This window comes from Dermacentor silvarum, chromosome 9 (genome assembly GCF_013339745.2).
Source record: "Dermacentor silvarum isolate Dsil-2018 chromosome 9, BIME_Dsil_1.4, whole genome shotgun sequence".
Lineage (NCBI taxonomy): Eukaryota > Metazoa > Arthropoda > Arachnida > Ixodida > Ixodidae > Dermacentor > Dermacentor silvarum.
In genome coordinates this window covers 108588407-108597070 of record NC_051162.1, presented here as the reverse complement: position 1 = coordinate 108597070, position 8664 = coordinate 108588407, and the positions used below count along the sequence as shown (strand labels likewise).

Genomic DNA, 8664 nt, shown 5'->3' with positions numbered 1-8664 from the left:
TCCCATCGTATCGACACCGATGGCCAGACTATTGTACGCCGTCGTCCCTACCGAGTCTCTTTGGCCGAACGCAAAATCATCGAGGAGAACGTCACCGATATGCTGAAAAGGAACATCAAACGTCCCTCCGCCAGTTCCTGGTCATCACCCGTCGTTTCAGCGCAGAAGAAGGATGGATCGGTACGATTTTGTGTTGACTACCACGCGCTCAACAAGATCACTCGGAAGGATGTATATCCGATACCACGTATCGATGACGCCCTTGATTCTTTGCAAGGCGCGCAATACTTTTCCTGCCTTGATCTTCGCTCTGGATATTGGCAAATTCCAATGCATGAAGCGGACAAAAGACCGCCTTTCTTACTCCGGACGGTCTTTACGAGTTTAATGTAACGCTTTCGGCCTATGCAATGCCCCGCCACACTTGAAAGAATGATCGACACTGTTCTTCGCGGCCTCAAGTGGAAAACTTGTCTATGTTACCTCAACGACATCGTCATGTTTTCCTCGACTTTCACTGGCCATCTGCAACACTTAGATGAAGCGCTCACATGCCTTTCTAATGTCGGACTTCAACTAAACACGAAGAAGTGCCGTTTCGCTAGCACAACGATTAAAGTCCAGGGTCATCTCGTTAGCAAAGATGGCACCCAGCCTGATCCGGACAAAATTTCCGCAGTGCTCAACTTTCCACGCCCACTTCGTGCAAGAGAACTGCGCAGCTTCCTTGGACTCGCCTCATACTTTCGACGTTTTATCCGGAACTTCGCCAGTATTGCCTCGCCCCTCTTCAAGCTCCTTGCTAGTTCCAGTTCCTTCAATTTGAACGATCAGTGTGAAGCCGCGTTCCAAGAACTCAAGCGCGCGCTAACATCCCCACCTGTTCTTTGTCATTTTGATGACAAGGCGCCCACATTACTGCATACTGACGCTAGTGGTCAAGGAATAGGTGCCATACTGCTGCAGCGCAACCAAGAATTTTGCGAAAAGGTTGTTGCATATGCAAGCCGCGTTCTGACTTCCACGAAAAAAGAAGTACTCCATAACCAAACAACAGTGTTTGGCTGTTGTCTTGTTTCATTCAGAAATTTCGCCCATACCTCAACGGCCGAGATTTCATGACCGACCACCATGCTCTATGTTGGTTATCGACAATCAAGAACTTGTCTGGACACCTTGGCCGCTGGATACTCCGCTTATAAGCACATGATTTCGATGTCATATAGAAGTCCGGAAGGAAGCACCAAGATGCCGATGCTCTTTCACGATGCCCATTACCACCATCATCGGAGCACATCACATCACCTTCTCAAATTGGCCGCACGGAGGACGCGTCGTCTGTTACACCAATTTCCTCCTTGATTCCATCAAACCGCCATTCAGTGCTTTCCACTCACCAGCGCGCCGATTCTTATTGCCATGGTATCATCAATCGCCTTAGCGGTGCTTCATCTGTACCCAATGCCAGGCTACGGAAACAGCTCAGACTATTCAAGTTCGAAGACGACGTGCTCTACAGTTACATCTCTCACCCGGAAGGCCATCGATGGGTTCCCATTCTATGGCGCTCTCTTCGCGCTGAAGATCTGCAGGCGTCACACGATGACCCTACGTCAGGCCACTTGGGTTACCACAAAACACACGAGCGCATACGCAGCCGATTCTTTTGGCCAGGTCTTTGCACCAGCATAGCTAGATATGTTGCCTCGTGCATGCTTTGCCAACACCGTAAGCGACCTACTACTGCTCCGGTCGGGACGCTACAACCACTTCCTTGTCCAGCAGAATCCTTCTCTATCATCGGCATTGACCTTTTCGGGCTGCTCTCAACTACTCCAGAGGGCAACAGATGGATCGTCACTGCTGTTGACCACTTGACCCGGTACGCTGAAACAGCCTCAATAATCTGCCTCAGAAGTAGCAGCCTTCTTGCAGGCTCTCTACTTACGTCACGGGGCGCTTCACATTCTTTTGAGCGACCAAGGCAAGGCATTTCATTCAAGCACTCTTGCTGAAGTTCTGCAAGCGTCCAACGCTGTGCACAAGACAACGTCTAGCTACCACCCTGAAACCAATGGCCTAACAACTTCATCGCACGCTGTGCGACATGCTATCCATGTATATTCAACCTGACCATCGTAACTGGGATGTGACTCTCCCATTTGTAACATTTGCATACAATACGTCTGTTCAACGCACCACCGGATACTCTCTACCTTTTTTAGTATACGACTGCCACCCAACCTCATCACTCGACGTTTCTTTCTTCTCTGGCCCCGTCAACGCCTCACCATTCATTTGCGACCAGTTTGTGTCTCGTCTTGCCCAATGTCGTCGTCGCGCCCGTATGAACACTGAAGCAAGCCAAGACGATCGCAAGCATCGGTACGATTCCTCTCACCGCGTCGTTTCTTACCGCCCTGGTGACGATGTGCTCCTATGGACACCTGCACCAACACCCGGTTTATGTGAGAACCTTGAGTCTCGATATATTGTCCCCTACGGAGTCATAGAGCAGACCTCGCCGGTGAACTATCGCGTCACACCTGTTGATGCCCCAACTGACCGACGCTGCCGCGGAACAGAGATCGTGCACGTTTCCCGCCTGAAGCCCTTTCATCTCCGTTCCACTGTCTAACGTGCGACCAGGCTGGCCGTTGCCGTACACGGGGGAAATTAGTGTAAGGATTTATGCGACCTCATCTCCATCTGTACAAAGCCATCATCAATCATCGGATCGTGTTCGTTGTTGCGGCGGTTCCATCTTTCCTTCCTGGAATAAAGCGTCGTATAGAACATAGTATTTAAATATATATCAGTGAAGTAAAGAGCAACCGGAGCCGGCACAGAAGTAGTTAAAAAAATATAAGCACGTAGGAAAAACACAAGACTTTACTGACGTTTCTCTATAACACGTTCTCTGTAACGAAGAAAAAAAAAAAGGTGGTACCTGGTCTATGACCACAAACACGGGCAAATTTAATGACGTCATGCATACCAACACGTGCATTGCCTCTTGCTAAACTCAATAGAAATAGGAGCGAGAGAGAAATCAACGTGCCTTCAAACTTCGGGCGCACATACAGCGGGGCTATAACGTAACTACAAACGTGCGCATGCAAACAGTGCCGAATTTTTTTTTTAATCCGGTACTTGGTCGATGACCACAAGCACGTGTACATCTAGTGACGTCATGCATACCAACACATAAATTGACTCATGTCAAACTAAACGGAAATAGGAAATGGAAAGTGTCTAATTTGACCTCTGTGTGCTCGCAATCGCACTTTTGAGTTATGAACGGACCCCGGCGGAAACGTCGATATTACATGTTATTGCTTTTCTACGGGCGCCTGTACTTCTTTTAATATATATATATATATATATATATATATAGATAGATAGTAGGCCTTGAAGAGTGGGTGAAGTAGCCTAAGAATGCTTCTTTTAATATATATATATATATATATATATATATATATATATATATATATATATATAGTAGGCCTTGAAGAGTGGGTGAAGTAGCCTAAGAATGCTAAGCGCAGTGAAACTACTTCGTCTAAATACAGAGATGATATTCAACATATTGTAGTTTGGCTTCTTGATGCTTGATCCTGGCTTTTTACGTGCTCTCGCGATATTTGAAGCAGGCTTCGTGGCTTCTTCTCGCCAAGGCAAATTAGTCGAGACCCAGTTCGTGCTATTCTTTATGGCAGGTGATGCTACGACAATCGTAAAACGAATTTCGACACGATTCCGCATAAATCCAACCGCTGAGTGAATCCGAATTTATATCCGGGATTGATATTTTACGTTGCGGCTTTGGAGCTACCAATGATAACGATTGACGGCAATAGGCAATATAGTGTAGAAAGGGCGCTCACGAGGATATCAGTGCCTACTAATCTACAGGTTATACGCTCACGTTGGCGTGATGTGTGAATTTGCTATCAGGCCATTTCTCTAAGTGCGCTAATGGGAGAGTAGGTTTTAAGGCTGTTTCTCTGCCACGTTATGAGTTTAGCGTCGATTTGGGCTTTAATCTACGTGAAAGCAGCATATGGCACACAGGACGGAAAACAGTACTTCTGAATAGTTAATATTTTTGATAATTTATTCATGAAGCTATAATGCCCACGGGCATAGTGCATTTCGCATGAGTCTTCGTCTACGCCTAAATATACAAAAGTGGCGTGCATAAAGATTTCTAGTTTGTAGCAGCCTTCATTTCGTAAATGGCGTTGTGCAGAGACATCAGCTCCACACATCGCTTTTCAATCGACGTCCACTTTGATCGGATAGGTCGCACACCCCAGAAGTTGGCCGTCGTCCACAATCTTCACAGTGGCTACAACGTTTCCATCCTGAAAAGATGCGAATAAGAGGTATACAGGATAAGTCTGGCGACGCAGGCCACAGGTTATTGCAGACGATTGAAAGAGACGCTCTTTATTTAATGGATCGAAATTTGCCTGTTGCTGCGGCTAATAACAGTGAGGATAATAAGGAAGATGCTTATGTTGACGACTATTGGGAGATGTGCTCTTTCTGCAGTTGACACAAGACAGAGTGATGAGGGTGACAATTGGGGTAACGTTGACCAGGTCACACTTGCAACGGGTATTAAACTTTGCTTAAGAAAACTGACTTTCGGACGAATTAGCGTAAGGTCATCTCAAGGAACATAGAAGAAAAAGTGACGCCCACTAGAAGGTATGTTTGCAGCACGACTGCTGTCTCTCCTTATTTGTACTCGCCCCTTTCATCAACCTGTACAGATCGGAATATAATAATAATCACTATTATTAATTTTATCATCAATGGTTTATTACTGCTTCTAATAAAATTTGACCTGTGAGTCCAGTGTGTGGTCTCGTCGCTTTTTTGCTTTCTAGACGGCTTCTCTGTTAGGGCAGCGTTCCTTATTTCGAGGCTTAAATCGAATTCGGGGGTTTTACTTACGAAAACCACGATATGATTATGAGGCATGTCGTTGCGGAATACATCGGAATAATTAACTTTTGATTCCCCAACGTTCTTTAACGTGCTCTCACAACAAAATACACGATCACTTTTGAGTTCCGCTGTCACCGCAATGTGTCCACTGCAGCCTAAGCGGTAATTGTTTCCGAATGAATCCAGCTCGTCTTACGTGGGTAATATTAAACGAGTTATTTTTTGTTGTTCAGCTCACCCCGAAGTATTCCTTCGCCTCCTTGTTGTTTGGCAAACGGAACACTAACTCCGCGTTGTACGTGCCTGGGTGGACGGGGCATCTGTTGTTCCACGCCTTGTTCAGTCGCTTCTCAGTGCGTGTTTTTCCATCACAGAGGTTCAGATTGCTACGAATACATACAGAATCAGAAGCACAATATTTAGAGCCAGAAATCGAAAAAAATTATGAAAAGAAATCGTTAGACTCAATTATCTTGCCGTTAATTGTAAAAAGAAGCATATACTGTGGCACTGATTGTATAATTTTTCAAAATGTGAGTTTGTTGGCATTATTACAGAACAATGATTAATGCCACGAATGCTATTGTTCTCCTCGTAATGTGTCGTTATAGTTGAATCAGCCATTGAGGATAGAAAAGCAAGAAATGATTAGGAAGAAATTGAGAGAATAACGCTGGTAATGGGGCGGCAGCATTATTTCGAACAAGGTTAAATGCAGTACTTTGCCATAGATGTAGGATGTTTTGATTTCAACTATCGTCATGTTGTCATCCACACCCACTAAGACGCATTTTCTCTGGGATGATAGGATGATGTGTCTCCTTGCCTCACCCCTTTCTTGATAGGTAACTTTCTACTTTTCTTGTGGAGAACCAAGGTAGCTGTGGAATCCTTGTAGATGTTTGCTAAGATATTCAAGGGAACAAGAATTCAGGATCGCCAGTCAGCCTCTAGAGTCTGTAAAGGAGTACGTTTATCTAGGTCAATTACTCACAGGGGACCCTGATCACGAGAAAGAAATTTACAGAAGAATAAAATTGGGTTGGAGTGCATACGGCAGGCATTGCCAAATCCTGACTGGGAGCTTACCACTGTCGTTGAAGAGCAAAGTGTACAATCATTGCATTCTACCCGTGCTAACATATGGGGCAGAAACTTGGAGGTTAACAAAGAAGCTCGAGAACAAGTTAAGGACCGCACAAAGAGCGATGGAACGAAAAATCTTAGGACTAACGTTAAGAGACAGGAAGAGAGCGGTGTGGATCAGAGAACAAACAGGGGATAGCCGATATTCTAGTTGACATTAAGCGGAAGAAATGGAGCTGGGCAGGCCATGTAATGCGTAGGATGGATAACCGGTGGACCATTAGGGTTACAGAATGGATACCAAGAGAGGGCAAGCGCAGTCGAAGGTCGGCAGAAAACCAGATGGGATGATGAAGTTAGGAAATTTGGAGGCGCAAGTTGGAAAACGCTAGCGCAAGCTAGACAGGGGTAATTGGAGATCGCAGGGAGAGGCCTTCGTCCTGCAGTGGACATAAAATATAGGCTGATGATGATGATGATGATGATGATAGGGATAGAAAAAATTGGTGGGATGGTACAAAGTATGCTTATCACTAAACGAAGCAAATACCCCCCCCCCCCCACCTACCTCCGTTGTTCCGACATTTTTGTACTATAGGCGTGGATGCATACGGTTCTCAACACAACCAGTAAATTTCCTACATAATCGAATCTGCACAGCGAGAGTGGTCTAGAGTGCTCGAGAGTGACCAGCCTTATTTACCACCAACATTTTTACTGCCATGTGCACAGTTTTTCAAACGCTTACCATGGCAAAATCTTCTCCACGCAAGGTAGTTTGGTACCATCGGGCCTTGAGAAGGACAGCTGCAGAACTGGGTTTTTACCGACGGTGGATCTGATGAAAACTGTGCCGTAGATTTTCACCTTACTTCCGAGTTTAGCGTCTTCAACGATGGTATCCACAATCTTGACGGCGGTCTTATTGGTTCCTAGAAGTGAAGGGTAACAAGGTGAATTTCTTTTGTCGGCATACCTTTCCCAGTGTCTTTGCGTGAATATTCAGAGATGCTCAATTGCTCCGATCGGAAATCTGGCTCGGCGGCTATTTGTACCAAATATAGTGCCAACAAATGTAAGCGTTGCGAGTGAATTTTCTGTGCGTATGATGCCTCTCTTTCGGAAAAGATAGCTTCGTATGCGCTGTGTTTACCCCGCTTAGTTCGCGTTGAAGCGATAAGCAGCACAGAGGTCAATTAGCTCGCTGCTGAAGCCGCGCTTTCTCACTCCAGCGTATTGAAAGCCAGTTTCTGCGGTCATCGAGTGAGATGTGTTCATGTTGGCTGCAGCGCGCGTGACACCATGCTTGTTAATTTAGTTACTAAGCGAATGTTTAAAAGTTTATACGGCCGATAAAGCTACTATCCTTACTTCGTATAGCTGTCTACTAATTTGTGATCGCAATCGATGTTTCAACTTTTGGGCGAAACTGCGACATTTTGTTATACATCACTGGACTTCCCATGTATTTTTAATGGGACTTTTCATCAATTTAGGTACAAGCTCCCAAGCTAAATGTTTAGCTCGCGGGCTCCTATTTAAATACGTGGTAAAGGAGAAATCGTTCTCGTCAATCACTGCACCCAATCTGATGATGAGTTGCATTTAAAAGAAAACGTTAGTGACTACTGGAAGTGTTTTATTGAACCAGGTTGTCGACATTCAACAAAAATGTTGAAAATCGCGCATGCGTTTTTTTCGATAGGGCCGGAAGATTTATTGCCTGACACAGATGTGAGTATTACAAAATCTTGAAAGTGCCTATAACGAAGTGCGCCTAATTAAATTAAAACAATTATAAAGGGAAAACATAGTTCAAGCCCCTTGTAAAAATGTATTTCAAAAGAAACAAAAGCTATAAGACGGTGTTATCCACTGGGGTAAGTGGGAATAATGTGTCACTTGATACTTGGAAGGTTTTGCGCACTTTCTTAACTTCCGTATATATTGTACATCAGAACAGTGTTATATGTATTCAGCTCGATTGCTTCATTTTCTTAGACTGCATCGTAACGCAATAGCATCTGATCTGTGCTGAATATTTTATCTGGGATTGTTCTCAAGCAATACATCGGCGTCGCCAACTAAGCAAGACGAAATGAGAAACTGGGTCCTGTTCCCGCTAGGTGCAGAAGGAGTGGTGCACAATGAACATAAATGTGGCGAACATGAATTCTGTCAAATAAGATGTAGAACAATTCAATACATGAAATAATCACTACAGTACAAGCAGCACAAATGGCGTGACACAACTGAAGCCTGGAACAAAAAATTGCTGTAAACACAAGTTTTCACATTTACCAAAATGCTGTCAAAAATGGGAACTGTCAACCAACATGGACCGAATTCATTGGCTGGCCCCCTTTTGCTAATACAATGTATTAGTAACACAGGCACAGCGCATATGAATGGCCAGAGATGGAAAGACAGACACAACGCTGTTTTGTGTCCAGCATGATTTTTGGTTGAAATGGGCTCTTAAGAATATTTCCAGCGAAAAACGTTTCTGCGAATACGGGACAAGGTATAATAGACGCTTTGCTATTCTGTGCTCAGGCAATCGATCTAAACGCCCTTAAGAACCAATTTCTGCGAAAGTTCGTAGGTCCGTGCTTGAAT

The 8664-nt window shown here is 44.7% G+C and overlaps 1 long non-coding RNA gene across 1 annotated transcript; it reads right to left on the bottom strand.

Moving 5' to 3' along the window:
• Positions 1-4209: 4209 nt before the first annotated feature.
• Positions 4210-6952, bottom strand: LOC125940129 (uncharacterized). The gene is made up of 3 exons (XR_007463361.1): positions 6794-6952; positions 5198-5345; positions 4210-4367 (listed from the first exon to the last, which is right to left on the bottom strand). It is a non-coding gene; the product is annotated as an uncharacterized LOC125940129 (long non-coding RNA).
• Positions 6953-8664: the final 1712 nt, after the last annotated feature.